This window comes from Saimiri boliviensis, chromosome 4 (assembly GCF_048565385.1).
Source record: "Saimiri boliviensis isolate mSaiBol1 chromosome 4, mSaiBol1.pri, whole genome shotgun sequence".
NCBI classification, from domain to species: Eukaryota; Metazoa; Chordata; class Mammalia; order Primates; family Cebidae; genus Saimiri; species Saimiri boliviensis.
The window spans coordinates 36,073,327-36,088,050 of record NC_133452.1 but is presented as its reverse complement, the minus strand read 5'-3'; positions in this window follow the sequence as shown (position 1 = coordinate 36,088,050).

Sequence of the window (14,724 nt, the reverse complement as noted above, 5' to 3'; positions counted from 1 at the left end):
GGTCTCAAATATACAGTAATTTAGAAACAAATAGTTTGTTCTTAAAAAATTTTACAAGGCATATATTGAAGAACAATGTGTTAGTTGGGGAAAGAGAGAGGCATAATTTTTGTAAGACTCCACAATTTAAAATTATCAACAGAAATTCTGATCCTGGGAAAAACTGGACCTACTGAGCTGAGTGTAGTGAAATATAACACTCAATTTACTATTCTTGAGGTAACATTTCTTCAGAATCTCATGTATATAACATACACATATAAGAATACTTAATATTGATTAGGACTCATATATATAAAGGCATAGTCTGTCTTAAAATTAATTTTAACAATGGGTATAATTTGAAATTTTATTTTTTATTTCTTATGACAAATTACTAAAACTTGTATCATTCTCTCTTTTACATATAATTTTATGTGATATTTTTAACATTATGATAATATTTAAATTCTTTTTTATGAGCATATGGACAGGAAGTACAGTAAATGCATAAAATGCAGTTGAAATGTTTCTAATCTTGGCTATAATTCTTGGCATATAGTATATGTTAAGAAAGTGTTTGTTGAATCAATTATTTATCTGTTTTCATATTGAAGCAAAACACAAAACATAATATTGACCAATATTAAGAATTTGTTAGGACCTATTGAACTGCTAATACTCAGTTGTATAAATAATATAATTTAACAATATGGTTCTTTTGTGCTTTTTTCTAGTGAAGGGAAGATGAGAAAATCACAGTGTCCTATAAAAACTGTGGGAAGTTAGTAAAGATACTTTTAATTTGATTTATTATTCTAATAATAGAATAATTATATTAAAGTAAGGAAGTTATGAATATTTTTTAAACAGGTTTCTGCAGGATGAAAAAGTAGACATGTTTATAAATACAATCTTGTGATGTTGTCAAAAGAGAATTTTGGGAACTATAGTTGTTCTACCAAACCTAAATTAGCATCAAGTCACATAAATTCAGTAATAATGTTTGAAGATTAAAGTGAGTTACGGTTTTTATTTTTTTATCTAGCCTAATTTTCATTTAGTTATGCTAATGGTTGATATAGGTAATGAAATGATATGACCATGTTTAGAAATATTCATAATGTTTATGCTAACATTTAAGACAGTTTCCAAAGACTGTTAATGCAATAACTAAAAAAGAAAATCTAGTCAGAGTGAAATTAGAAAGAGGTTAATATACTCTAGTCACTTTTCTTTTAGAAAAGTCCTGTGTTTTAGAATGAGCCTTCTTAGGAGGAGATAATGGTGCATAGTATTTATTAGTGATGTGACTGTTCAAGAGCATAAGCATACCTTACCATCATGGCATTTACCAGCAGATCCTTGCCTTCTGTGTCACCTAGAGTGTATGGACCTGAGGGCTCTGGGCATGGAGTCTGAATTAGTCGTCCTTGAATCCTCCTCAGTCTATGACAGTGACAAATAGGCATATAAAGAACAACTAGCATACTTCCTAACTGGGCTGGATATATTTTTATCAGGGACAACAAGCATGCTTTGCCCATTCCCTGTATCCCACATTGGAGCTGGAACCAAGGAGTACTTCTTCCAGAATCCCTTGCCAGCAGAATTCTGGTTCAGATCCTGACAAGAGGCATTTGCATGGAGTGTGAAATGCTGAGGGAAGGCAGACTCATTACTGCCCCTCTAGCAAGTGGCTTTGACAGATGGCAAATGTGCAGTTTGGTGGTGGTGTGAGCGATTTCCTCCAAATCACTCGCTGACGGTGTGGGCAGCTGAAATCTTGACTGTGGTTTCCTGTGATTTCTGAAAGCTACTGTGGCTTTCCTCAGCAGCTAATTCTGTATATTCTGTTTATTGCTGCTGGTAATACTTAAAATTGTTTCTATTATTGCCGAGCCATCTATGACTTAAAATGCTTAATCAAGTATCTGAATGACGTTTATCTGAATATTACTTCAAGATGATGCATTAATTAGGGATGAACCAAGAAAATTAACAATGAATTCAAAATAAGGCAACCTGGTTTTGTATACAAATCTGCAACCATATAAGCACAAGTCAAAAACGTCATTCTACACCTGTTTTCCTGTTTGTCAAATGTAGATACTTAGAAAATTCTCTTTACTCATTGAGTTTACATGAAGATTAAAATCATGAAATTGAGGAAAATGTTGTGAAGACCAGAAATTCAAGGTATTGTCATATTGACCTACCACATTTATAAGTTTAGAATGTCTCTCTTGTTTTTCTTCCTGTTAAATATTATAGTAATAGCGTAGACTAATTCAATCAATCCCACGATAAAATTAATGTGTATTTTAATATCGCTTGAATTAATATACTCAATTACATGTAGCATATAGTAATCAAAATTCTATAGACTTAAGTATATGACATATTTGTTTATAACAAAAATTTATCATATTCTCAAGCTTCTACTTTAAATCTTACAATGTAAATATAAAATTCAGAAAGTCTATTCTCGAATGTTTCCCTCTTCTCTGTTACTCTATATTTGTTGGAGGCATATATTTCATTCATTAACCATTTATTTAGTAATGATATTCTCAAATATCTGTACTAGTTTTTTTTTTTTCTCTTCTATAAGGTTCATAGTAATTACCTTCACTGAAGATATTTTATACATAAGTCAGACTGGTTCATTATCTTCAGCATCATCCTGCTTTCCCTAATTCACCACCGCTGTATCTGTTCACTATGTTCATTTCTAATTAATTATGTGAAATGTATATATTTTAACATACTATAGTTATTAATATAATATTTCTGATACAACACACTGGTTTTATTTTATCCTTGCAAGTTTCTGTGAAAATCATCTTCCTAGAAGTAAAAGAGGATGACAATAACAACCCCTAAGCCTAAGTTAAGAAACCTGAATCCTATTTCTGCCTGTGTCATTAACTATGGACCTTGGGTAAGTGTCCTAACTGCTTTGTTATCTATAGAAGTAAGTCATTAGACTATCTTCTTTCTTTCTTTTTTCTTTTTTTTAAAAAACGTTTATTTTAGGTTCAGGGGTACAGGTACAGGTTGGTTATATAGGTAAACTCTTGTCACAAGGGTTTGTTATACAAATTATTTTGGTACCAGGTACCAAGCTTAGTACTCAATAGTTGTTTTTTCTGATGCTCTCCCTGCTCCCACCCACCATCCTCAAGTAGACCTCAATGTCTCTTGTTCCCCTCTTCGTGTTCATGAGTTATCATTTAGCTCCCACTTATGTGCGAGAACATGTATTTGGTTTTTCTGTTCCTCTGTTAGTTTATTAATAATAATGGCCTCCAGTTCCATCCATGTTTCTGAAAAAGACATTATCTTGTTCTTTATTATGACTGCATAGTATTCCATGGTGTCGATGTACTACATTTTCTTTATCTAGTCTGTCACCGATGGGCATTTAGGTAGACATCCTGTCTTTGCTATTGTGAATAGCACTTCAGTGAACATTCACATGCATGTGTCTTTAGGGTAGAGTGATTTCTATTTCTCTGGGTATATACCCAGTAGTGGGATTGGTAGGTCATATGATAGTTCTGCTTTTAGCTCTTTGAGGATTGGCATGCTGCTTTCCACAGTGGTTGAACTAATTTACACTCCCACCAACACTGTAAACCATTCCCTTTTCTCTGTTACCTCACCAGAATCTGTTATTTTTTTACTTTTTGGTAACAGCCATTCTGAATGTTGTGAGATGGTCTCTCATTATGGTTTTGATTTGCATTTCTCTAATGATCAGTGATATTGAGCTTTTTTTCACGTTTGGTGGTCACATTATGTTTTCTTTTGAAAAGTGTTTATTTATATCCTTTGCCTATTTATTAATGGGATTGTTTGTTTTTTGCTTGTAAATTTGTTTAACTTCCTTGTAGATGCTGGGTGATAGACCTTTGTTGAATACACAGTTTGCAAATATTTTCTTCCATTTTAGAGGTTGTCTGTTTGTTCTATTGACAGTTTCTTTTGCTGTGCAAAAGCTTTTCAGTTTAATTAAAACCTGCTTGTCAATCTTTGCTTTTGTTGCAATTGCTTTTGACATATTTGTCATAAAATCTTTGCCCATTCCTATGTCCAGAAAGGCATTGCCTGTGTTTTCTTCCAGGGTTTTTATAATTGGGTGTTTTACATTTAAGTGTTTAATTCATCTTGAGTTGATTTTTGTGTATGGTGTAAGAAAGGGGTCCAGTTTCAATCTTCTGCATATTAAACAATATTATGTCTAAGTTACTTCCAGTTGTAAATTTTCTTTTTATTTACATATTTATTGAACATCTACTATTGCAGAAATTTTTTGCAAAATGTTTGTACTAGGTACTATAATAAAAGTTGTTTTAAAGGTTCATAGAGGCTGTTTAAAGAGTCTATACTTTGTAAGGGGAGTAAGATAATTGAAAATAGATGAATGGAGGAAGAAGAGACCTCTTCATTCTTGTTTCTTATTGTATCTACAATGAATTACACAAAGTCTGATACATGATAATAATAAATAAATAAATATTTAATAAATGAATATGGAGAAGGCATAAATGTGCACTAAGTTGCACTTACATAAACTGAGTCTTAATTGATTTTTTAAAATACAATCCAAATTCTGGGTACCATTTGACCACTAATTTCAATCCAATCATTTTATATTATGATTCCAAATTAACTATGTTTTCTCCATTAGAGATAGCAGCTATGTCCAAGGAATGAAAAAAAAAAAATCTGAGAAAGAAATATAGTCAAATGAACTACAAACTGCTAAGTTCAGATACCAGTTCAGCTGGATAAATGATTTGATATAAATTTTTCAGATATTAGTTGTATTAGTTTGTTCTCATGCTGCTAATAAAGATATACCTGCGACTGGGTAATTTACAAAGAAAAGAGGTTTATTTGACTTATAGTTCAGCATAGCTGGGGAGTCCTCAAAAGACTTACAATCATGGTGGAAGGGGAAGTAAGGACGTCCTTCTTCATATGGCAATAGGGAGAAAAAGAATGAGAGCCAAGCAAAGGGAGAAGCCCCTTATAAAACCAAATCTGTGAGAATTTACTATAACAAGAATAGCATGTGGGAAACTGCCCCCATGATTCAATTACCTCCCACCGGGCCCCACCCTTGACACATGCGGATTATTACAATTCAAAGTGAAATTTGGGTGGAGACAGAGAGCCAGACCATATCATTAGTCATAATAATAACTCTGAAGTTTAACATACATGGCTTATTTAAATCACTACTCACAAAAAGGTCTTAATACTTGTGTAATATGAATTATTATTCAATAAAGTATGTTGTTATTAATAATGATAAATTATTTTAAAATATAATTGCAAGAATCTTTTTTGTGTATGTGGAGCGGGGACTGTAGGAGCTCTGCAGTTGGGCTTTTCCTCATTTCATCTGTACCATTTGGCCTTACCTTAAAGGCTGCATTAAATGTGCTACCTCAGATAGTACAAAAGATTTTTCCTTTTCTTTTTTCCTACTTTATTTTGTTTTTGTTTTATGCAGTTAAAGAGTGCAACATGATGTTTTGATATATACACACATTGTGAAGTGATTACTACAGCCAAGCAAATTAAAATAACCACCATCTCATATAATTATCTTTATTCTTTTTGGGGTAAAGTGTGTAAAATCTATTCTCCTGGTAAATTTCCCATATGCAATGCATTAACTATGGTGTTCATGTTATACATTAAATCTCTAGACTTCTCCATCCTATGTAACTACAAGTTAGTACCCTTCTACCTACATCTCCACATTTCCCTCCTCAGCCCCCATCCCTAGTAACCACTGTTCTACTCTCTGTTTCCATTTATTTGATTTTTTTATTTTAAATTTCACACATAAGCGAGAACATACAGTATCTTTCTTTCTGTGCCTGGTTAATATCACTTAGAATAATGTCCTCCAGGTCCATCCATGTTGTGACAAATGGTAGCATCTCTAATCCTGCCATTGTATTTCTGCCCATAATATTCTACTATATCATGGACTATTCTTCAGTCTTAAAACATATTATATGTATACCATAATAATTGTGTTTGTATATATAGATCACATATATATGCATGCATAATGTGTATATATATATATATATATATATATATATATATATATATATATAATGCTTTCTTTTTCATTCATTCATTGATGGCCATTGAGATTGTTTCCATATCTTGGCTATTGTGAATAATGCTGCAATGAACATGGGAGTGCAGATGTCCTCACAAGGTGGTGATTTCATCCCCTGGAAGAGGGAGTGTAGATCATATGGTAGCTCTATTTTTAGGTACCTCCACACCATTTTCCACAATGGCCACACCAGTCTGCATTCCCATCAACAGTGTTCTAGATTTCCCTTTTCTCCTCATCCTTGCCAACACTTATCTCTTGTCTTTTTGTTAAAAGATATTCAAACAGTTGTGAGGGGATGTCTCATTTTGGTTTTGATCTGTACTTCCCTGATAAGTAGTGATGTTGAATACCTTTTCATATACCTGCTGGCTAGTTCCATGTCTTCTTTGGAAAAATGTCTTTTCAGGTGCTTTGTACATCTTTTAATTGGCTGTTAGTTTTTGTTGTTGCTATTGAACGGTATGAGTTTCTTACGTATTTTGGTTATTAATCTCTTATCAGATATATAGTTTGCATATATTTACTACCAATTGATAGGCTGCCTTTTCAAGAAGTTTTTTTCCACAAGAATCTCAGAGGGAACAGCCTAATGCAATAACTTGAATCTAGTTTCATCATTAATTCACTTCCTCCAAATTTTTTTATATTTGAAACCAAATTGAGTTCATTTAGTTTTTCTGCTTCCAATGTATATGTTACATTTTTAAGTGATTCTTGCTGTCCTGAAGTAGCAACATTAAATTCTTTTTCTCTCCCAAATTATAGTTTTAGATGACCATTTATCAGGTATATATTAGAGGTTAGTGCAATTTTTAGAAATTCCATTTGTTATATGCTGTTTGTGATCTTTGCACAGAACTTTCATTTGTCACAGGATTTAGCTCTCAGCAGTGTTTAGTTTTTAGGTTTTCAGAACAAGTTAATCCATATTCAGACACCTAATGACATAATTTATGCAGTGCAAAAGACTTGACTGCCCTCTATCAACCTCTCTTTAGACAATTCCTTTGAATGTAGTAGTGGGTAACATATAAAAAATGTACCTCTTGGCAAACCTCAAAGTTTCATGAAAAACATGACTCTATAACTTAGACTTAAACACATTTGGCGCAGTGTCAGAAACTTCTAGAATATTCACTTATCCAACACTTGCCCAAAATAACCAATGTCCCAATGTGTCTGTGGATTTGTTTTGAAATCTGTTGAAAACTAAAATGTTAGAGACTGGTAACACTAAATTCCATGAAATGAAAAAAAAAATTCTACAACATGTATGACCAAGAATCACAGCAATGTCTTTCATATTAAATGAAAAAAAATTCCTACAAGTATGACCATAATTACAGCAGTGTCTTCCATAATAAGCATCTTTCTAGGTAAAAGAAAAACATAATTTATAAAGTAACAAATTATCTCCTGTATCCTTTTTAAAAATATAACTTTAAAACAAATAAGAGCTGATCAGGGGATCACCTAGCATTGTTTTAGTGTCTAGTTCACTGGAATAAGTACTGACTAATATTAAAATTGAGACCTTAATTTATCTCATTAAGATTTATCTTGTGCTTTAAAAACTGAATTTGACACTTCATCAATCATTTTGCTTGTGAAAGTCTCCAAAGTGTTCCAATCTTTATCAAATAGAATTTATCATGTATTCATTTCTATTTCAATTTTATTATATTACTTTGCCTCTATAAAAGAAATCTTTATGCTACATTAATTTATTCTTAATTAATTGCAATTCATATACTGAGTTGTTGATTTCAAATAACTTTCCATCTTTCCATAAAGCAAAGATTTATGAAAAGATACTAGACACTCTGAAGTCCAGGATATTTTACAAATATTTTATATTTCTAAGTGCCTATTTGGAGGATTCATTTCTAATGACCTAAAGAAATTTTTTTAGCCTTTAGATGAATGACCAAAATTTATGTAATTTTGGCTATGGATCTTTGGGATTTTTACCATAGTTCATTATGAATAAAGTCTAGCTACACATCATAAACCCATGTCTGAAGTGTGAATACTAATATAATTATTTAATTTATGAATTATATTTTATAAAATCCTAAATTATATTTAAGATTTTCTTCTTTCTTAAGGCAGAATAGTGTGTGTGTGTGTGTGTGTGTGTGTGTGTGTGTGTATGTGTGTGTGCATACACATGCATGCATACTGCTTTTTTGGTGGGGGGAGCTGTGATACTTTTTATTTTTATTTTATTTTTTGCATTTTTTTAAATTGCATTTTAGGTTTTGGGGTACATGTGAAGAACAATGCAAGATTGTTGCATAGGTACACACATGGAGATAGCATGGGGAGAAATGCCAGATATAGGAATTATATTAATTTTAAAGTGTACATGAGAAGCCTTGGAACATCACAAAACATTAACCAAATTATCCATGAAAATATGCATCTCTCAAATGGATATTAAATGAATGGTTATTATGTATGAAGTGAATGCTAGGTTATCAAAAGGCATACCTCATAAACATGTAGGCTTAAGAGATTTGCCTTATAAATGCCAATTAATAGAGAATTAAGATTGTTATTACTCTTCTGCTAGCCTGAGATTAATCTTTTGACAGTGGAAAATGAAGGTAGCTTGTGATTTCTGCATCGCCCTGGATGCTGACCTCATCTTCTACCCCTCATTCCCCCATAGCATAAAAAGGACATGCATAGGCTGGTGCTTCTTACATCAGGATTTTCAAACATTTTTAACAGTGATCTGCAAGAAATACGTTTTGCATTGCAATCCAATGTGGTCACATGCATACAAACACACACACAAGAAAAACAAAATAATTTCTACTATTACTACAGTTGACATACAGATATTTTCTCTATTCTTTTATCATATTCTTAAATGCTGTTTTCATACCACCAACTTCATGACATTTAATTGGTCATGTACTGGAGTTCGAAAAACACTGTCCTAGACCATATCTGATATGGCTGCTGTCAAGAATTTATCATAAAAGACGAGCAACTTGGAGGATCATGGTCTTGAGCTCTAACAATAGAGGCTTCTCACATTAGCTCAGGGTCAGAGAGAACAATGGCCTTAACTGGTGCTCATGTAAGTCCTAGGTTTTAAAGGTTTAGATGGTGCTTTTCAACTTAACCCTGGCAGAAATATATTTGCCAAAAGTCATCTTTGGCTTTTTTCTCCTTTTTGTTCCTTATATTCAGTATTTCACCAACTCTTCTGAGATATCACTTGGACTTTTCCTTTCCTGTCTATGACCTTTGTGTTCGTTCCAGGCCAGTGCCTTATCAACCAATACCTAGATCATTGCAGCAGCCCCTCACTGCTCACCCATCTGCAACTGCTGCAAGGCTGATCTTTGTAAAGCGTTGTTTCAATTATTTCATTCACTCTGATTAGAACTTCAAAATAATGTTGTATTTCCTAACATGTGAGGAGAGGAAAGGGGATCAACATTTGCAGAACATTTACTTCATAGAAGAAATTGAGTTATGTTCTTTTTTATTCAGTATTTCCTCTACTTTGGAAAACTATCCTATAAGATACATAATAATTAGCTTCTCTATAATAATTTGAAAAGAAACAGAATTATGGCTTTCTAAAAACACAGGGAGCATTTGTATTAATTTCCTATTGCTGTTGTAAGAAAGTACAACAAATCTAGAGAACAAATATCACAAACCACAAATACAAATATAAATTTGCTACCTTATAGGACAGGAAGTCAGAATTCTCACTAAGCTAAAATTATGGTGCTCGCAGGCTTGCATTGCTTCTGGAGGCTCTAGGGAAGAATCTTTGCTTTTCCAGCTTCTAGAGGCTGTCCACATTCTTGGGCTTTATGTCCCTCTACTATATCCTTAAAGCCAGCAATCATATTTTTCTAATCTCTATTACCATGGACATGTGACTTTCCTGCCTCCCTTTCATAGTCCTTATAAAGGAGTAGAAGAACCACTGTATTAACATTAGGCCTACTCAGACAACCTAGGATAATCTCTTCATCTCAGGATCCTTAACTAAACACATTTGCAAAGACCCTTCTTCCAAATAAAGTAACATTTACAGGTCTCAGGGATTAGGACCTGATGTCTTCATGGCCATCATTCAGCCTCCTGCAAGCAGAATAAATGTTCTTTTTAAGTGCAAATGGAACATTTATTTAGATAGACCACATTATGCCCATAAACCTAGTCTCAATACGTTTTTTAAAATTTAAAATATCCAAAGTATCTTTTCTGACGACAGGGAAATTAAACCAGAAATCAATAAGTAAAACATATCTGAAAAAGAAAATCCTCCAAAAGTTGTTATATAATGCTAAATCATTCTAAGATAGAAAAATAAGTCACAAGGAACATTGAAAAAAATTTTAACTAAAGAAAATGAAAATACAACATCCAAAAAATTGTGAGATATTACTAAAGTATCACGTTAAATGTTTATATTACATTAAAAGCGTCAAAGTCAAATAAAAATACAGACATAAATTTCTAGGCAAAACATTTTATCTGGGAATGCACATATATAAAAACAGAATTGCAATTCAGGTCACATATACAGATCACGGCAGTCTTTGATATATTCAAAGAAGAAAAGGTTGAGAGTTTTAGTAGAAAGATAAATGTTACATACTGTTTTGAAAGAAAGCTACTGCCAAGAAAGTTTGGCACTAGCAAAGTTTTGGGGAGCTGGCAAGCACTGATTGGTGAAGGACGGCAGTAGGTAAAACCAGTCTTGGAGGCACGGCAGGTTGTTTGGTAAACTGATACTATGGTTATAGCAGACTGTTTCAGCAGCTAGGCTTGGAGATAATTTTTCAGACTGGTACTACGTGCCCTGCGTGATTTTTCCTCCTGCCCCTTAATTCTGATTTAGTTGGGTATGACAAGAATAACACAAGGTATATATTTAATTTTCACAAAAGAAAGATCTAAAAATCAATAATCTGCATTAACCTGAAGAACAATAAAAAGGGGGAGAATTAAACTCAAAGTAAGTAGGAGGAAGGAAATACTAAATATAAAATCAGAAATCAAATAGTTTATATCTCTAAATACCTATTTTGGGGGGTTCATTCTTAATGACCTAAAGAAATTGTTTACCCTTTGACTGAATTAAAAACCTTACCAAATTCAACAACCCCCCATGACACAAGTTTGCCTTACCAAAGTCATGTGGTTTTGGCTCCTGGAGACTACCAAAGTTTATTATGGATGAAGTCTAAACTACCCACCATAAAAGCACGTAAATTACCTAGAATAGCCAAAGCTATTTTTAAAAAGAAAAATAAAGTCAGAGGGCTTAAATGATCAGATTTTAAGACATTTTACAAATATAAAGCTCTAGTGTTAATATTAGATTTAATATTAGTATAAAGCTCTAATAACCAATAAAGTCGGGTAGTGGTGTAATGGTATATACAAAGAACAGACATACAAATTGGAAAAAGAAGAGTTCAGAATAGAATATACGTATATAGTTGAAAATTCTTTATGCCATGGAATACTATGCAGCCATAAAAAAGAACAAGATCGTATCCTTTGCAGAGGTATGGATAGAGCTTGAGGCCATTATCCTTAGAAAACTAACACAGGAACAGAAAACCAAATACTGCTTGTTCTCACTTATAAGTGGGAGCTAAATGAAAACACATGGAAACAGAGGGGAACAAAACACACTGGGGGCTTTTAGAGGGTGGAGGGTTGGGGGAGGGAGAGAATCAGAAAAAATAACTAGTGAGCATTAGGCTTAATATCTGGGTGATGAAATAATCTGCACAACAAACCCCCATGACATAAGTTTGCCTATGTAACAAACCTGCACTTGTACACCTGAATTTAAAAGTTAAAAAAATAAGTATTGACTAGTTATTAATTATCAATTTTCAACTCTATATATTCTACTTTTTACTTTCTTCCATTAACCTCTGCATATTATGTGTGTGTGTGTGTGCGTGCGTGTGTGTGTGCACATATATACACAGTGTATATATGTAGACATATATACTTAATTTTCAACAAAGGGTCCAGGACATGTGAATGTGAAAAGGAATGTCTTTTCAAAAAATGGTGCTGGAACCACTGGCTATACATAAGGAAATAAATGAACCTAGACCCTGACTTGACACAAAAATTAACTCAAAATGAATCAGACCTATATGCAAAAGTCAAAATGTAAGACTTCTAAACTAAAACAAATACAAAATCTTTGTGACCTTGACGTAGCCAAAGTTTTCTGAGATAGGCTACAAAAAGCATGAATCCTTTCAAAATGTTGACAAATTGGATTTATATAAAAATTTAAAATATCTGCTCTTAAGAAAATGAAATAGGAGACATGGAATGGGGAAAAACATTTTCAATAAGTGTATCATATAGACAAGACATCAGGTTTAACAAATAAAAACAAAGAACACACACACATCCAGGAGTAGAAGTGCAGGTTTGCTATATTTTCATTTTGGATAAACAACAAATGTTTGTGTGTTTTTTTTTTGAGATGTTTGCCCCATGTAATATTTGGGCTATATATTTATATATTAACTGACACATTATTCATTGTTTATCTGAAAGTCAAATGGAACTGGTTGTCCTGTATTTTATCTGGTGATCCTCCTTACAAACAATGTGTATTCAGAATATATAAAGAACTATTAATAACAGAAATTGGGCAGAGGATATGAAGCCAATAATATGCTTAGATGTTGTTAGTGGTGGGGATGAAAAGTTCTAAAACCACTTTGGGAAATAGTTTGCCAGTTTCTTATAAAGTGAAACTTATACCAGTCATATGACTTCATAATTTCACTTCTAAGAATTTACCCAAGAGAAATGAAATTTTTTTAATTTTATTTTTTATTGTACTTTAGGTTCTGGGGTACATGTGCATATCATGCAGGCTTGTTGCATAAGTACACAAATGGCAATGTAGTTTGCTACCTCCATCCCCCCATCACCTACATCTGGCATTTCTCCCCATGTTATCCCTCCCCGACCTCCCTATCCTCTGCTGTCCCTCCCTTGGCCCCCTACAACAGACCCCAGTGTGTGATGCTTCCCTTCCTGTGTCCATGTGTTCTCATTGTTCAATACCGGCCTATGAGTGAGAACCTGCAGTGTTTGATTTTCTGTTCTTGTGTCAGTTTGCTGAGAATGATGGTTTCCAGATTCATCCATGTCCCTACAAAGGACACAAAAAAAATATATGTATTCACAAAGACTGGTAGACAAATGTTTACAGCAACTTTATTCATTAATGTCAAAAACTAGAAATAACCTAGATGTCCATCAAGAGATAAGTGGATAAACAAATTGTGGTATATTGATACAATTGAATACCACAAAAGGAAACTACTACTCATGTACACAACAATGGGAATAAATCTCAAAAATATGCTGTGCCAAAAAAAGCCAAACACAAAAGAGTGCATGTTATATTAATTATATTGACCCCTCTTTTTCCCCAAGAAAAACAATCTAACCTAAGGTGAGGCAATGCAGAGCCATGGTTATCTGGTTTGGGCTAGTGAGAGTGGGAGTGAGAAGCAGAGGTGAGATCAAGGCAGAAAGAGCACAAGGGAAGTTTTGGGAGTGATGGAATGGCTTCATATTTTAATTGTAATAGTCACACAATTGTTCAAAGCAGTCACAACTTATCAAAATGTACAATAAAATATGTGCATATTTTCCTATATAAATTATATCTTAATAAGGATAAGAAATAAAGATATATGTCATAAGTCATTGTAATAACCAGGAAAATAAATGAATATCTTTAAAATAAGTAGAAGAAAATTTGATTTAGCCTAAGAAATGGAGAAAGGTGAAAAAAATTGAGAACTGTGGTGAACACTTGTCTCAGCTTCTTTGGAGGCTGAGGTGGGAGGATTGTTTGCATCCAGGAGTTCAAGACCAGTCTCAACAGTGCAGTTATCACTGTACTGCTCATCTCTAAAGAAAAGTGTTTTTTTAATTAGCCAGGTATAGTGGTGCAGGCTATTTCCAGCTACTGGACTGAGGTGGGAGGATCGCTTAAGCACAGGAATTCAAGGTTACAGTGAGCTGTGATCACGCCACTATACTCCAGCTTGGGTAACAGAACAAAACTCTGTTTCTGAAAGAAAAAGAAAAGAAAGTATGGTGAATAAAAACTGTGAAATGAAATTACAGAAATATATTTCCACAGTGCAATAAGTGAGTCTATCAAAACTCTCAACTTATCAAGAATGTTTGATACAGTTAAACCAGTTCCTTCTAGGACCCTGCAATCTTCCAATTTTCCTTCTGCTTCATTAACCTGTCCTTAATCACTCATACCAATTCCATCTAATCTCCATGGTTTATGAATATTCTAGTACTTCAGATCTCAAACCTTGAACTTTTCCTCTTGAGTGCACTCATTTACTTTGTGATATCATTCTACCCCAAGTCTTTAAATACCATCTACAAGCTAACAGCTCTTAAATGTACATCTGCAGCAATTTTCCACTGAGCCCTCCACTTGTGTGTTTAAACTGCCTGCTCATTAGTTTCTTCTGAATGTCTAATTAGAATCTCAAACTTAGCACATGCTGAGCAATACCAAA